Source organism: Teleopsis dalmanni, chromosome 1 (genome assembly GCF_002237135.1).
Source record: "Teleopsis dalmanni isolate 2A chromosome 1, ASM223713v2, whole genome shotgun sequence".
Taxonomy (NCBI): domain Eukaryota; kingdom Metazoa; phylum Arthropoda; class Insecta; order Diptera; family Diopsidae; genus Teleopsis; species Teleopsis dalmanni.
Window position 1 is genome coordinate 99390183 of NC_051846.1, and position 9823 is coordinate 99400005.

Below are 9823 nucleotides of genomic sequence, written 5' to 3' on the forward strand. Positions count from 1 at the left end.
GTACCTTATTAACTGGTTTATGGGGAATTAAGTGACTATGTTTTGAGCGCTTCTTAGCAAATTCAACGGAAGGTAAACAGATTATTTTAGAAATTGCTAAGTGGCCCAGTGTATTTCAAAATAAACCGTTGAATTGTCTAAAATTTTGTATAAAATTTCCTCACTATCGCTATTAATAGAAAATATAACGTAATTATTGGTTACGAAATACAAACGCAAAGAAATAAAATTTGTTTTTAATCATGTGTGTTAAAACTATTACTATAAAATCTATTATTATAGTATCTTTACAGATTCGATTGCAGATTTAAAACCGGTATTTGTAATTAGATTCTGGAAAACTTTCTATTATGTCTTGAAATGTAACAAAAAGGATTTAATATATTTCTTAAAGTTGTATCCAGTGAATGCAAAATAATTTTTGAGAAATTCCAAAGCCTCCAAATTTCACGGTTCATATGCTTTTAATATGTGAACTTCTATATATTTACTCTGATAACAAACATCTTTGAATATGTAGAGAATTGTTGTATCACTTGCTGTAATCAGTTGAAGTTATTCATTACTTGCAAAACATATGGTATATTGAAGTTTCTTCTTCTTTGAAGCTTCAAATGGAATGCTAAGTGAAAATGTTAAGTGTTGAATAATCGATTACTGTAAACAAAACTAATCAGTTAGCTAAATTTCGTATTTCGTATTTTGAATTTCAAATAAACTAAAACTTCTGAATAGCTTATATTTTTGATTGTAACGGAGGTGCGAGTGATAATGATTCGATCGTGCCAGTTAAAAAATTTCAGCACCAAAGTTAAGTTGTAGAACTTGAATAAAAAGACAAAAAGAATATACCATTAACCTAATATAAAAGAAAAGTGTGGTAATCATCTGGTTCTACACAATTTTGTCCAACATGTCCACATTATATTTTAAATTGTCATAGTAAATAATGGCTTCTCGTTTTCGTTCCACACAATAAATAGTTGCTGAAATTGCAACTGATTTGTTCAGTGAACTGACATGTACAATATGGTACATTCCTTGCATAAACAGTTAGTGTCGTACCTTTATTCACGTAAATTTGTAAATAAAGGAGTCCATAAGTTTTTGTATTTGTAATACTAGAAAAAAACCCATTTCGTTTGGTTAATGTTCTAATTAAAGTAATTCGTTTCTCCGTCAAAAGGGATGTTCCAAAAGTAACATCTTAATCTCTTGTGAGGAATTCATATTTAATACTCGGCACACTAGATAGTCTTGTTTCATTTTTGTCAGTATACGCGTCGCCTTTCAGGACAAATTCTGATTCTGAAACTGGGGCAATCCAATATGTAATACCAAGCTTATTATAGTGTAAATGGTCAAAAGAAATAACAGTTTGTTTGAGGTAATATTCAAGCCTGAATGAAAAAGGTTAGGAAAATATAGACCATTGTGTTATACAAAATAATATAGTCCAACTCCAAATTATATCTCAGTTCTGATCAGAAATAAAATTTTAATTTTATTTCTAAGAAAATAATGATGAATAGTTATATATTAAAAATGGTCATTTTGACCTTTTTGATACTAACACAGAATTTTTAGTTTAGAGCTGAACTTTAGCCTAGGTTTGCTTCAAAATAAATATGAAATTTATTCTCTTACTGCACTTATTACTAATATACATATATGTATTAATTATACACTATCTGGATAAACACTGAGTTATTTATAATATATGTTGTCCAAGCAACAACTTTACGGCCATATTTATGAAAGTTACTAAGTAGTCCATCCCTTGAATCACAAAAGCAGCCATTAAATTCAAAAACCACCCCACGCAATGCATTAACCTAATATCCATGGCCAATTATTCAAAAATTGTAGACATGTTATTTATTTACATACATATATTTGCAGATATATATTTATACATTAAACTACTGATATTTTAAAAAAATAATGCAAGTAGTTAAAATTACTTATGGTATAATATTTTATACTTTATTTCCAAAAATAGACATATGAATTTTAAATATCATTTACTAATGTATTTGAATCAAATAACACAAATTACAGAATGGTTCAATATACCATTGTACTCATATGTATTATTTTATTTTAAATTATCAGGAGATAGAATTATTTTGTAATAATTCAATAATTCATACTATGTTTAATAAATATCCTACAAAAACTCACTAACGTCTCTAGGTTATTGTTGTTCATATCATATGCACATATCGGTCTATTACTTTGGAAAAACCAAAATTTTTTACCGGCGAATGGGTACGTGCAAAAGTTTATTTGAGCGTATAGCAAGGTATTCTACTTAGATTCACATATTCATAGGTTTTGCAAATAATATGTAATAAAACATCGTTTAAACCCTAGTAATTTCTGTAATATTTTTTAGAGGCAATAATAAACATGTTAACACAAACAACATTGCATCACCCAGAAATATTATTACGTATATGGTCAAGAAACATGTATCTTAATTATTTGAAATGTTATCTAACATTAATGGTTAAATCAGTTTACTTTAGCGGTATTTATGGAAATTCCTATCTTAAACTGTCAAAAAATATTTAATTTGATAGATTATAATGCTATCCACGACAATGACAATTGTCATATCAAATATCAATTGATATTTTCGCAAACTTGTTTTCTTCAATTTTGAATGTTTAGAGGAAGCTGGCTGCAACAAATTCATGAACTTTTTAACCATCATGAAAACAAGAGGCTGAACTGCATTACTGTTCATATAATAGTAACAATACAAGTGGTCATTGTGGACTGTGGTGAACACTTCATTAGTTCGTTATTTTGTTACGCATAATACAATATATACAAGAATTATCCAGTATCACAAATAGATTTTGAAGCAAATGTTGTCACGAATCTGAGAAAATAGTATTTTAATCCAAATATATCAAAGCTCTCGGTACGCAATACCGCGTTTTCGAGACAGCGTACTACATATATCAAAACTTCGCAAAAAAGTTTCTTCTTTCGAAAATGAAAATGAACAAGAGAGACTTGTTAATTAGCTCCATTAATATATAAAAATTGGTCGTTTTGTATATGACTTTCATCTTACTATAGTAGCATTTAAATTTTTGGTTTAAGACAATGGAAGACAAAGACCTTTTTGATTTTTTTCTAACCGGCAACTTTTCTTAAATTCATGTGTTGAAAAAATGTGAATTTCTTAGCCGTTCGATTTACTTCCGACAGAAATACAAATTTCTCTGTCCATTGAATTTATCCAAGTTTCTCATTGTAAGTTTCTCAGTCATGCAATATATTTGCAATAGAATGTAAATTTCTACTCACTTTGAAATAAAGTACATTGTTTTTGTAGTTATGTATTACAATGTGAATTTCTTTGATTGATGTAAGTTATGCTTGGATCAGCTTGACTTAGATCAGCTTGTCTTATGCTTGGATCGATTACATTTAAGCGGCATTTTTTATACCTGAGAAATGCAATGTACCTTGATGAGTGTTCCGTGAATTTTTACAAAAATGGGAAAAAGTGAATTTCGACATTTCTTTAGATTTGGAAACAGAGAATAGTCGCAGGGCGCTAAATCTGGAGAATTTGCTGGATGGGGTAGCAGTTCGTATCCCAATTCATGGATTCACTGACTTATCAAACCACCCTCGTATCTTGCCCCAGTAATTTTGTTATTGTTTTTTATTATTGCGTTTTGTTGCGTTTCTTTTTTGATTCAAGTTATATGAATTGATATTTTACATTTATGAACAATTTTACATTACAATTTCCGTGTGATTTAAAATAATTGACGAATTTACCTCTCTTAAATTACGTTTAACTTGCCACTTCTTTTAGCCGGAACATTGTCTGTTGTCATTTCTTTTGGTTTTTGGTTCTGGTTATTGTTCTGTAGAAAAGTTAGATATGTTGTTTTTTTTTGATTCTTCTAATAACTGATTGCCTTTTGTTTGATGCCTTTTATTTTTTTATATTTTGTATAAGGTTAGACTTGGACAATAATAATACAAAAGCTATTATTGTTTGTTTGGTTTCATGTCTTAGAAATTTTTAGTAATTAATAGATAGTTTTACTAAGAAAACCTGTGCTGACCTACATAGCGAATGCTCTTTGATCCATACGAGTTGGTTTTTGTTCGGTTATCATCGTTGTCGTTGTAGTTTATACTATTTTACTGGGCTTAGTGATTGCGATAATTGATCAGATTGTGGCAAATACTTTCCGCATTTGAGATTGTTCAGGTTCTAACGTCTTTCTGACTAATCCAGTGCCGAGGGTGTATTCATTGAACACACACCTGATAGTGTCAGTTTTCTTTCTATAACAAAATATATGAGACAATAATCAGTACTATCTGATACGGGTAAAATATTTGTTAATTTTATTTTGGGTATAAAATCTTTTAATGTTATATTTAGATTTTTTTGTGTACTGCTAGTTATACTGGGTTTTCTTGTAGAGTGTGGGGTGTTATTTATTGAGGAGTTGTGACACATTTTCAGTGATTAATATTTCTGGGAACTTAAGGTTAGAAATGATATTCATAATTGAATTAAATTCTAATATATTAAGCCTTTCAACATTAGGAGGCTTAAAATGATAATGAGTACAACGAATAAACACAGCAACGGAAATGATTATTGGTGTAAGTTATTTATTTAATCTTATTAAAATCTTTCCAATATTAAAGAAACTAAAGTAGTACAAGTCATTGCTTTCCATTGTTGAAAACAAATTCTTAGTCCCATTTAAGTGTAGGACAGAACCTGGATCCGATGACTTGCACATCGGTTGAATAAAGGTTCGTTACAAACTTAGCGAAAGGTATCGACCACAAACTATGGATACTTACCAGCAAACCTGTAGAAATTATGTACCTACACATGATATTCAGTTAATTGAAAGAACTTAAAAAACCAAAAATATATATATATATTTATATAAAATATAAATATGTAGAAATGTATGTAAATCTAAATAATTGAATTAATCGATTTAATTCTAGAGAAAAGAAATATATTTAAATATAAGATAATATAAATAATTACGTAAATTAGGTGCTCTTATGCGGTTGGGACCTTGACGTGGTATATGGGGTTTAGCTACAACTCCAATTATACTAACGAATACTCATAGTCACCCGGCACCTATCTGATAAATGGAATATTCATCGTATTTCTAGAACGAAGTGTAGAACTAAGATCTACCTTGACGTTTAAGATAATTTGTGTTATCCATGTAGTTTATGTTACTACGTATTTCTGTAATTGTTTCAAGTAATTATTATTTTTTGTGTAATTTATGTTCAGTTTATGTGGGCTGACTGGCGTAATCCGAATAGCTACTTTAACACCTAAGTGTGTCGCAGAGTAGGTGGGCTTTTGCATGTTGATGCTACTAACTAACTTCGTCAGTCAATCGATAAGCCCTAAATAAAAGTATAGTTGTTCATAGGATCAATGGTCTCAAAATAGTAAGGTCATGCTGCTATGATATCTCCGGCAGCTGGACGGAGTGAAGGAAAATACTCTGGGTTTAATTAAAATTATGAAAAGTTTTCGTTCTTGTATTTGTCCTAGTATGATTCTTAAATAAAGATATATGATGAGGTATGTATTCATGTATGAATGAATCTCGAACAACCCCTTAATCTATGGTGGTACAGCTATGACTGTGGACACTCCGTCGCGGGGTTAGTGATGATCTTAACATGTTAAAGACCGCATGCCCACCGGTGGGTCACTCCGTAACAACATTACCGGTCCGCGTGCTTATGGGTGGGCACACGACATATTTTACCTGTGGACCGCTTGTACACCTGTTTGCATGATTTAAATTCAATTTATGTACAGTACTCCATTCGCCGGTTCCTTGGAGAGATACTGCATATAGCGGACTTAGTTAATTTGCCATAACCTCATTTTTTAATAAAACGATTTCTTTTTTAATAAAATCAATATTCGTAATTAACAATAAAAAAAAAAATGCCGGTCCCTATGTGTGAAACAAGACTTTTCAATGCGGTCTTCAACGTGTAAAACTGACCTAATTATAGAAGAGGAGATTTAAGGTCTAAATTAGTCAGCGACATTCTAGGGATGTGGTCCTAGACATGGTGTCAAAACTTCTATCTTGAGCACCAGCGAAAAGAGCTTTATCCCAAGCAAAACATTTCGATCCAGCTAGTCAGGCCAGATACCTAATCAGAGTTTGTTTCTTGACTTGTCTAAATGCCCCCTAAACCGGAACAAATTGCACAGGCGGCCATCATTGAGATCGCGATTGAGTTAGCCTCTGACGAGGTTAAAGCATGTTTTGAAAGTTGTTTTACTAGGAGTTTCCAAAGACCTGGTGCGGGGATAGTTCCCGCTTAGTTGTGTTCTAGCCACAATTGAGGCTCAGAACAGGCTAAATGCTATTATATTATGCACGGCTGAGGTAAACTCAGGGTATACCAGGGTTCGGTACAAAAAAAAGTGGCCTAGTGATTTTAGTAAATGAATACGGGTGATGCAAAATGTAGTTCGTAAAATTTTTTTATTCATTGCTTACAAGTTTCACGTGAAATTTCACAAATTTCAAGTTTTAAAAAACTACAGAGAAATATAATTTAAGTTCTATCATTTAACAAATTATCAAAAATATAACCAACTAAAAATTACTATAAATAAATAAAACAAAACTACAACTTACTATTAAATCATTTACATTATAAAGAAAGGGTTTTAAATTAAAAATAAACTATTAAAAATTTTTTTTTTTTTTGTTCCGTTCGTTCAATATTCACGAATAAAAAAACATTCTCACCGCAGTTGTTATAACAACGTCACCGCTCTACTGCTGTACCTAGCTATATTTGAAAAACCAAACAATTTTGAATTTCCTGGAATATGAATATTTACAAAAGGAGGGAAAAAAAACTAACATACTATCTATCTTGTTATAACTAAATAAACAAAAATATGTCAATTCGTATAATATAATTTAATTAATATACAAATTAAAAGTATTTCGAAAAAAGGACTTAGCTTGTTTAAGATATTAATGCTCTATTATAATGTGTATTTAATATGGGGAAAAGAAACACAATTCATATAATATATTCATATATATAATTTAATTAATTGTCTAAAAAAATAATAATATATAATATATATATAATGTAATATATGGTATATAAAATATATAATATATATATGATATAATATGTATAAACATATTAAAGACGTATAAAGATGTATAAACAAAAGAAGGAATATATATATCTTCATTACATTACACTACATTAAATTACGTTTGTTCTGGAATATTATTGATAGTCTTGAAATCATTAAGCCACTGCTACCACTTGCCGAAAAAGAAACAATTTTTCATTAATTTTACAAAAATCACACATCGCAGGTGCCATTCGTAGCAGTCAAAATCACAAGTTTAAAGAGAGCTCTTGTTTCCAAAACTGACGCTTTTATCCTCCTCTTTTATAACTGGTAAAATCAAATTTCCAGTTATCTGCTTTGTGGTCAATGAACCCAGCTTTCCTCTTATCAGATTTTAGATGTTTCATTTCTCTGCATTTCTATTTCTGCTGTAGCTCTTTTAATTATATGCGCGCGCATAATTTTTCGCAAAAAAAGTTATATGCGCAAAAACTTTTTGACATTCCTTGTTTTTGTTCATTTATTTTTATTTAAAATGTGTTTTCTTTAACTTTGTGTCTGTAGTGGTCGCGATAAATATTTATATTTATTTATTAAAATTAAAACAATTTTTTAAGTGTCAAAAATAATAAATATACAAGGTAGAGGTGTTATTTATTTTTTTAAATGAATTCCTTGTGAATTCATTTTCAATGTAAATTTTAAGTTTTAGTTATGCAGTGGATTTGCATGCTTACATGCAACTGGGGTTTTTTGGTATGTAAGCTTATAATATTCGTTAAATATTATTAAATCTTTAATTTCATATAATTTCATTTCTTGTTCATGTTTCACTGCATGACTATAACGACTTTTCCTTTTATACCATAACAGAGTTCCGTTGGAATCATTCTTGGGGGCCAAATTGATCTTTCTTATAATTAAAATATCAATTTTATTTGGACCGAAAAAATTGATCATTATAAATGTAACCCTTCACATTTAGATGCTTCTGAAAGAAAGCAATGCAACAAAGGAGGAGTAATCAGCACAACAGCCTGTGAAAAAAAGGGTGCCAAGTAAACACTAGAACACTAGGACTAAGATATAGAATATGGAGTATGTGGTCCCACACAGTTAATATCGACGTCTAATGTGACTCCAAGTGAGCCCTCAACCACCAGTAGAGCCGCCATCAAGCAGAGGCTTTTAATTCGCAGAGGCCACCTATAGGTAGTGCATCGGCTACTTTGTGCAGGACCTTTGGACCGAAAAAATTGATCATTATAAATGTAACCCTTCACATTAAGATGCTTCTGAAAGAAAGCAATGCAACAAAGGAGGAGTAATCAGCACAACAGCCTGTGAAAAAAAGGGTACCAAGTAAACACTAGAACACTAGGACTAAGATATAGAATATGGAGTATGTGGTCCCACACAGTTAATATCGACGTCTAATGTGACTCCAAGTGAGCCCTCAACCACCAGTAGAGCCGCCATCAAGCAGAGGCTTTTAATTCGCAGAGGCCACCTATAGGCAGTGCATCGTCTACTTTGTGCAGGACCTTTGCTATAAAAGGGTTGGCCATAGCGCTTATCCAGAGGACAGTCAGTGGGCATATTAAAGGCTTTCAGCGTCAATCAAGTAAGTTAAATTATAAACGTGACATAAAGTCATCTAGAACTGCTAAACAAGTAAACAAAAATGTTGACTGTAATCCAATTTCAGATTTCATCCAGAGGGGCTTCATCGGCCTACTTTCCAGGCAATGCAGATGAGGCACAACTTGAAGCAGTCACAAACCTTGTAAGTCATTGCAAATATAATAATTTACAATTTATAACTGGTTGAGACGCCAATGCGCACCACACCTTATGGGGAAGTAATAACATACATATTATTATTATTATCGAGTATGGGATCGTGCACTGCGACCTAAAAGATCTATTGTGCCCCTTTGTCAGGTTAGAGTATTTCTCCAAGTCCGATTTCTTTAATGAAGGACAGTATGGATCCTATCTTCCCCAGTCTTGCATCCTTATGATCCATGAAATACCCTCCTAGGTGTTTCTTTCGCTTATGCATCAGTGCCGGGCACTCCCCAAGCACATGGTATGCCGTTTCTCTCTCTTCCCTGCAGTATCTACAGTCTGAGTTGGATTGAATTCCTAACTTCGATAGGTGATTATTCAACCTGTAGTGACCGGTCAGTAATCCCGTAATAATTCTAATGTTAGTTTTTGATTGTACTATACAATCTTTAAAGCTCTTAAGGTTGTAAGTCCCTAAAAGCATTTTAGTTTGTGAGATTCTTGGTAGCATTACCCAATAGAGTTCTCTCTCTTTTTTCTCTGCATCATTCATAATAATGGATAGAGCTCCTTTGCCTAGACCACAGCATAATAACATACATAGAAATGAATACTTCTTTGAACACTTGAGTAGTAACAACATAAGCATGTTGAACAATGGTTCTAAACTCACTTTTAATAATGTCATTCGAAGAGAAGTTCTTGACCTTTCTTTCTAGCCAATTTATCTCCGATTATGTTGTATTTGACCAATTTATGCGGCCAAAACAATTTTTGTATTATGTTTATTTTAAAATGTAATGCAAAATTACTTCATTACTTTTAAAGTTGCTAAAACAAAAAAATAAACAGAATAATCAATGATGT